Source organism: Rutidosis leptorrhynchoides, chromosome 11 (genome assembly GCF_046630445.1).
Source record: "Rutidosis leptorrhynchoides isolate AG116_Rl617_1_P2 chromosome 11, CSIRO_AGI_Rlap_v1, whole genome shotgun sequence".
NCBI classification, from domain to species: domain Eukaryota; kingdom Viridiplantae; phylum Streptophyta; class Magnoliopsida; order Asterales; family Asteraceae; genus Rutidosis; species Rutidosis leptorrhynchoides.
In genome coordinates, this window is record NC_092343.1 from 161,627,887 (window position 1) to 161,636,498 (window position 8,612).

Consider the following 8,612-nt stretch of genomic DNA (forward strand, 5'->3'; position numbering starts at 1 on the left):
CAAGTCTTTAAAGGATAATATGTATTTCTGTTAGAGTTAGATTGTCTGTTTTCGTGTAGTTCTCGAAAATGGAACCCGAATGGTCTTTCCCTAGCAGACCCTAAAGAACTAGTCTTCTCCCCCCATTCTGAATTTTTATTTTTTTAGGTTTTTACAAAATGAAGACTGCCTGTGAACTAAACCATGGTCTAATGCTACACGATTTGATCACTAAACATAATAATGACACACTACCGAGTGAAATCGTATCAGTAATCAGAGAAAGATTGGACGGAGTTAGAAAAGAATCCAGATGCGAAGATAATAAGTTACAATTTGGTAAAGGAAAATCAAAATCCGCAGCGAAAAGAAGAGCACGACACCTAGAAAGATGTCACAAATGCGGAAAATGGTCACATGGAGGTAAATATTCAAATAATCAAACCTATTCAAACACCGAATTTGTTACTTTATGCAGGGACGGACCGTTCATATGTTTAGAAGAAAAGACACTGAATGCTCGAGGTTACGCCTATGTAGCCATGGAAAACCAATTAAACCGACTATCTTATGAATGGGATAGATCATATAACTAAGAAATCTATTTCACAGGTATGTTTGTACAGTTTTTATTTTATTTTTTTTATTTTTAACCTTTTGATAATAAACGCTAATTTATTCGCTATAAAGTATTAAATTGGTATTGAATAAAATTAGGTTTGGCGACCGAAATTATTGATATCATTCAAAAATTTATTACATCATTGCGAAATTTAACGTTTATTCTTAAGGTATAAATATCTTTAATCAATCAACCCAAAATATTTCAAAAATTCGTCATGAGTAAATTAGGTCTTGGAACCGAAATTACTTTACCGAAAAGAGGGGCGCATATTTTTGATAATATTTGATTGATTAAAGTGGGATAAAAAGCCAAAAAGATTTTTAATTTTATTTTTACCATGTTTTTAAAATTAATATTTAAATCTTAAATTAATATTGTAAACTTTGTAAAAACAATATTTTTAAAATTGTAAATATTTGAAAAATTAATATAAGTTTGGTATGAATTTATAATATAAAATTTTAAATTAAGTTTGGTGTGAATTTTTAATTTTTAAAATATGAATTTTTAATTTTATGCATTTCAAATTTTAAGTTTGGTGTGAATTTTTAATATTAATTTTGAATTTTATATTTAAGTTGTGTGAATTTAAAAACAAAAATTTACTTTATCTCATTAAGTTAAAAATATGATTTTTAAAAATTCGTCGTGAGTTGAAGACTAGGTCTTTGAACCGAAATTGCTTTATCCGAGGGAGGGACGAGAACTATTATTATCATTATTTTTAATCTTATTGAATTAAAGTATGCCAAAAACATTAAAAAAACCCAAAAATCTTAGCTTTTAAAACAATCGCTACAAAAAGACAAATTTTAAAATTTTGTCGAAGGACGGACTAGGACATCGATCCGAAACGACCTCGTCCTAAATAACAAGGGAAACAAAATTTTAAAATTAATTACTTAATTGTTTTAATTAGTATAAGATGTTATAAAAAAAACAAAAAAAAAAAAAAAACTCCGCGAGTCGCGGAGTTTGAAGGGTAATATACCGCGACTCGCGGAGTTCCTAAAATCCAGAAAAAAAAATATAAACGCAGAACAGCTCAGTCCACACCACAAACTCAAAAAAAAACTGCGAAAATACTGCCGAAAAAACCCGCAAAAATACCCCCAAAATCACAATTTTTAACCGTTAATCATCAAATCTTTTACTAAAATCATGTTGAGAAGGATGCTATCAAGGAATTACTCAAGAAAAATGGTAAATTTCTACACCTAAACACCATTTAATCCGAAAATTAGTGTTCTAGAGCAATTTTTTCCCCAATTTGATTTTGATGCTTTTTAATGTAATTATGCTTAAATTGCTTATGTATTATGCTTGTATAACCTAGATTGATGCTATTTAACATGATTAGAAGCCTTAAACTTCAAATTTTGAGTAATCTAGGGTTTGTGTTCTTGAGCAAATTTGGGGCTTTTTGATATAAACAGGTTATGGCCGATTTTTGTCATGAATTGTTGCTAAATTAAGTAGTGTAACATGTTTAGGTAGTTAAATAATCCAAACTTTGAGCCTAAACATGATTTTGATAATTAAAGTGGACTTTTTCAAGTCTAAAATTCATGAACTTGATTTTTGAAAGATAATGCCATTTGAAACTTGTTTAATTGCTAGTAATGATTATTTTGACATGTTATTTGAGTTGAATGCTTATGAACTTGGCGAACATTTTCGTATATGCTTATTTGAAAAAGTGTAGATTTGATAAAAATATGAAAATGAGCTTAAGTTTGATATAAATTGATCATGTCATTGTAATTATTTTGATTGATGATTTTGCTGACACTAATGCATATTTGGATGCACAAAAAATTGTGTTTGATGTGTTTTGCAGACTGAAAGGGGTGAATCTTCATCCCAAGCTCGCAATGCTCCTGCTGAGAATGCGGAACAACAGGAGGTGGATAACTACTACAAGCAAGATATACCTCATCCAGTCATGACATTTTCTGATATGCACTTGGAAGATTTGCACCCGAACCTGAGATTTGACAGACTTTGGATAGATTATCCAAAATACCAAAGGAGTTTGCATACTCTTCATTCTAAAGTTGTTGAGGTACCTAGGGTCATAGAATGGGGACCATTAGAAGCTGTAGAATTGGTCGGGCCAATTAGGGAATTACTTGCACAGAGGTATGGTAATTCTACTTTTAATGACTGGGTACGTTTATTCACCATGCGTAGACCTGTATATAAGGTATGGTGTGAAGAATTGTTGTGTAGTATAGAATTAAATGATCGGGTAGCTAGTTTAACCGATCGATCTTTTATTAGATTTTTGTTAGGAGGTTCGATGCTCCACATGTCTTTACTAGACATGGCTCAGGCTTTACGTATATATACGCCTGAGGAGTTAGCATCTGCCGATTGTAGTGGGTTGATAATAAATGGTAGAAAGATAGATGAAAATTTTGATACACATGGTGTATGGAGTCAAATGACAAGCCATCACCGATTCAAAGGGGGAAATTACTCTTATTTGGATATAGATAGAGCTAAATTAAGAGTGATTCATAGGTTTTTAGCTAATTCGATTACACAAAGAGGTAAGAACAAGGAAAAGGTAAATGAACAGGATTTGTTTTACCATATGTGTATTCGAGACCCACAAAGCGCTGTAAGTATACCTTATTGTGTGGGTTATTATTTATCAGCTATGGTTAGGGGGATGAGACCGCATAGCATTATAGGAGGTGGTATTTTTATTACTTTGATTGCTGAATATCTCGGTGTGGATATAAGTCGGGGGGGATTATTAGTCGAAGAACCAGAACCCCGCGATACAATAGGTTTAAATGTATACCATGGTGCAAAAGTTTTGAAGAGGCGAAATAACGCCGCAGTACAATACCATGGTAGACATCCACAGGTTGAGAGAAACCAACAGCAAGGTAATGTATGAGGGAGAAATGAAATGCAAGAAATGTAAAGGTTTATAGCTTCACAGGAGTACGAAAATGCTAGACAGAGAGCATTTGAAGATTGGCAAGTTCATCAAAACCAAATCATAGCTCATTGCCAACATATAAGTAGAAACTATATTCCTACTCCAAAACCCATATTCCCTCCCTGGTCTATAGAGATGCAACCACCGTATCCTACGTATAACCCTGCCAAAGCATTTTATAGCACCTATGGTTATGCATGGAACCCCTATTGGTATCAGTATCATCCCTAGTCTACTTAGTTTTATTTATTTTGTAATTTGTAATGTTGATACGTTTAATACTTATGTTAATATTGTAATAGTTTTTATAATTTTCTAACTTTTATTCTTAGATTTTAATAATTTTTGAATGTGGGGTAATATACCAAACTTCAAAAATATGTATATATGTTTGCAGTTTATCTTATGTACACAACAGGGTAAAACAACGCATTTTCAAAGACTAGCATTAAGTTCAGCAAAAGCAACTAATTTTGACGACAAGATGCAAAATATATGTGAAATAACAACAAGACGGAATGAACAAATGATGTGCACCATTTATCATTCAGCAAACAAACGCCAATATGTTTGGAAACTTTGGTAAAATTTAATCATTTTCACACAAATCACCCTCAATAATTTAAATTGTTACTGATTTCTTGCAAATGAGGGCATTGCAAGATCTTAAGTGTGGGAAGGGGTTAAATTCTTTCGGATTTTAAAATTTTTACTTTATACACTTGGTTACCATTAGAAATACTAGTAAAGTAGTAGTTGTATTAGAATCTAGTGCTCTCTGATAATAAAGAACAGCCCTAGTCTTATATACTGACTACCCAATTCTAGTAAAAATTTTCAAAATTTTCAATTAAATGAACTCAAAATCATGTTTATACATATTTATGAACGTTAAAACTAGGTTTTAACACCGAAATTATTGTTACCTCAGAAAGGACATAAATTGAGAAACAAACCAAAATATTAAAATTCATTTAAAATGGAATAGAGGACGATAAAAAGGAAAATAAAAGCCAAGTGTGTGAAAATTTACCAAGTTATCTTAAACATATGTCACATATATCTGTAACAAATAACTGAAAATACTTTTGCTTTGGACTAAACTAAACTGTTTTACCCAATGAAAGAAAAGAAGAGATGGATCTACACGATGAATCAATTCCATCATTAAAAGGAAGTAAAGTCTTCCGAAAAAGACACGCGCTTCTTGATTTAGGTCAAGAAGTTGTCGTCCAGACCAGCTGTAGGTTGACAAAAAATCTAGAAAAGTCATCACTAAAATCAGCAGGAAATCCACGGATCTCAGCATTAAACAGGGTCGCCAAGTGGTCAGATTTATCCTAACCATGAGAAGGATTTATCTCGTAAAATGGGGGGCACCATGCAAATTAGCTGGATAAGACTAATGAATCAGATCCCCAGAAAGGATAATCTCCTTAAAGATTAAAAATCAGCTTTTAAAGCCTGATATTACTCAATCCTAGAGATTGACCTTAAAGATTGAGAATTCAAACTCATGGAATTCAATGATATCTAAACTCGAGCTTGAACGAGAAAATATTTTGATCAAAAATAAAACCGATTTGTTTTCTGAAAATCCTATTTTCAATGCGTTCATTACCACTGAACGTAAAATCCTAGGAATTCACCTGGAATTCATTAGGTCACCTGAACTAAATCGGGTGTCAACCGTAAGAACGGTGGTTGCATAGTGGTCAAAGACAGGACCTTGTGCCAGACCAAAAAATCATAAGGGTGAGCTTTACTATTGCTCCTACCAAGGATAGTAATTGCGTCCGACACGTTATAGACCATAATTAAAAGCATGTCAGGGGACATTGCCTTAACAGTTGCTTGTTCAACGCTTTCCTTTACAACCGGACGGTAGTTTACCGAAAGGTAATATACGGGACAAGTAAACTGGACGTGTTGCTTTCCAAATACAAGGTTAGTAAGTGGGTGACACAAAACCATAAGTTTTGAGCTAAAATTTTCAAATCTGAAACCCACCAAACCCACAAAAAGAATTTGCAAACACCGGTGAAGGGTTATTCCGGAAAACTTATCTAGGGTAAAAACTAGATTTAATTTTCAAAAGATCAAATGTTTTCATAAAGATCCAATTTCCTTAATGGATCTAAATTTTTATAGTCATGTGAGACTGTAAACCATATCGTTACTACCATTGTTTATACCGCTGTATAGAAATCACTGATGTACAAAGTGTGAAGAATAAAGAAGTGATTCTAGTATTTCAAGACGATATTGCTTGAGGACAAGCAACGCTTAAGTGTGGGAATATTTGATAATGCTAAAAACGAACATATATTTCATAGCATTATTCCTCAAGAAAGACAAGCTTTTAGTTGCAATTGTTCCATTTACAAGTGATATTCGTTTAAATAATAAAAGGTGAAGACAAAAGACAGATTCGACGAATTGAAGACGCAAACGACCAAAAAGCTCAAAAGTACAAAAGACAATCAAAGAGGTTCCAATTATTGATAAGAAACGTCTCGAAATTACAAGAGTACAAGATTCAAAACGCAAAGTACAAGATATTAAATTGTACGCAAGGACATTCGAAAATCCGGAACCAGGACCAGAGTCAACTCTCAACGCTCGACGCAACGGACTAAAAATTACAAGTCAACTATGCACATGAATATAATATAATATATAAATAATTCTTAAAAATTATATATATATTATATTAATATTTAAAACCGTCGGCAGACTAAGATCCAATTTGGAGTGAGCTGGAATTTCAAACTCCGCGACTCGCGGAGTTTGAAGGCAAAAAATGCCGCGAGTCGCGGAGCCCCAAAGTTTGAAACTCCCTATAAAAGCAAACGAATTCTGATCGCAAAAAACAACATATATATCCATCCTCTCTATATCTATACGTAAATATTTATATTTATATTTTAATTTTAATTTTAATTTTAATCCTAATAATAAGGGTATGTTAGCGAATATTGTAAGGGTGTAAGTCGAAATTCTGTCCGTGTAACGCTACGCTATTTTTAATCATTGTAAGTTATGTTCAACCTTTTTATATTAATGTCTCGTAGCTAAGTTATTATTATGCTTATTTAATCCGAAGTAATCATGATGTTGGGCTAATTACTAAAATTGGGTAATTGGGCTTTGTACCATAATTGGGGTTTGGACAAAAGAACGACATTTGTGGAAATTAGACTATGGGCTATTAATGGGCTTTATATTTGTTTAACTAAATGATAGTTTGTTAATGTTAATATAAAGATTTACAATTGGGCGTCCCTATAAATTACCATATACACTCGATCAGACACGATGGGCGGGGTATTTATATGTATGAATAATCGTTCATTTAACCGGACACGGGAATGGATTAATAGCCACTAGAATAATTAAAACAGGGGTGAAATTATGTACAAGGACACTTGGTATAATTGATAACAAAATATTAAAATCTTGGGTTACACTCAGTCGACATCCTGGTGTAATTATTAAAAAAAGTATTAAAATCTTGTTACAGTTTAAGTCCCCAATTAGTTGGAATATTTAACTTCGGGTATAAGGATAATTTGACGAGGATACTCGCACTTTATATTTATGACTGATGGACTGTTATGGACAAAAACCAGACGGACATATTAAATAATCCAGGATAAAGGACAATTAACCCATGGGCATAAAACTAAAATCAACACGTCAAACATCATGATTACGGAAGTTTAAATAAGCATAATTCTTTTATTTCATATTTAATTTCCTTTATTTTATATTTAATTGCACTTCTAATTATAGCACTTTTATTTATTGTTATTATATTTAATTGCACTTTTAATTATCGTACTTTTTAATTATCGCAAGTTTATTTTATCGCACTTTTATTATTCGCAATTTCATTATCGTTATTTACTTTACGCTTTAAATTAAGTCTTGTATTTATTTATTATTTTACATTTGGTTTTAACTGCGACTAAAGTTTTAAAATCGACAAACCGATCATTAAACGGTAAAAACCCCCCTTTATAATAATAATATTACTTATATATATATTTGTATTTTTATAAAAGTAAACTAATATAGCGTTAAGCTTTGTTTAAAGATTTTCCCTGTGGAACGAACCGGACTTACTAAAAACTACACTACTGTACGATTAGGTACACTGCCTATAAGTGTTGTAGCAAGGTTTAAGTATATCCATTCTATAAATAAATAAATATCTTGTGTAAAATTGTATCGTATTTAATAGTATTTTCCTGCTAAAATTTAATAGCTATTTTATATACACCTCGCATAAACATCAGTAGGATAGTAAATGACTGTTGAATTAGATTCGAAGAATGTACAGTTTAACTTATTAATGTGAAATTTAAATATTCCTCGGGTATTACCTACCCGTTAAAATATTTTCATCTTTAACAGTTAGTACAAAAGAATTTTAAATTGGAATCTTTATTAAAACATATATACATATATATATTTTCTTCAGATGTAATCGTGGATTTAATGAGTTAATATGATATTAAACTCATTTGATTTACCGTTAGAACAAGAATATATAATCTCTAAAATACTAGAGATTACATAATCATCATGTCGAACGAAGATAAATGATGTATAACGATACGTAGAACGAAGATCATACTCGAAGTACAGATGGTGATATTGAGGTGTGTGATGTTGAGGTTTGTGTTATCGGTGGTACTGGTGTTGATGTTGGGGTACTGTTGGTGCCGGTGATGTTGCTGAAGCTGGTACGTTTTGTACCATATTTTTCAAAAATCATTACTCAGGCGCGAAGCTCGTTGACTTCCTCGATTACTTCGGGATGATTGTCGGTAAGAACGAGCGAAGGAATAAGGTTTAGAATCTGAGATAGTATGTAATCATGACGAGATATTCGGGAAATGAGGGATAAAATGGTATTTCAGACTGGTTCACCAGTAAGTGCTTCAGGTTCTTCGTCAAGAGTTGAATTTGGTTGATGGAAAGGATCACCTTCTTTTTATCTCCAATGATTAAGTAGGCTACGAACCCATCAAATGAATTGGTTGA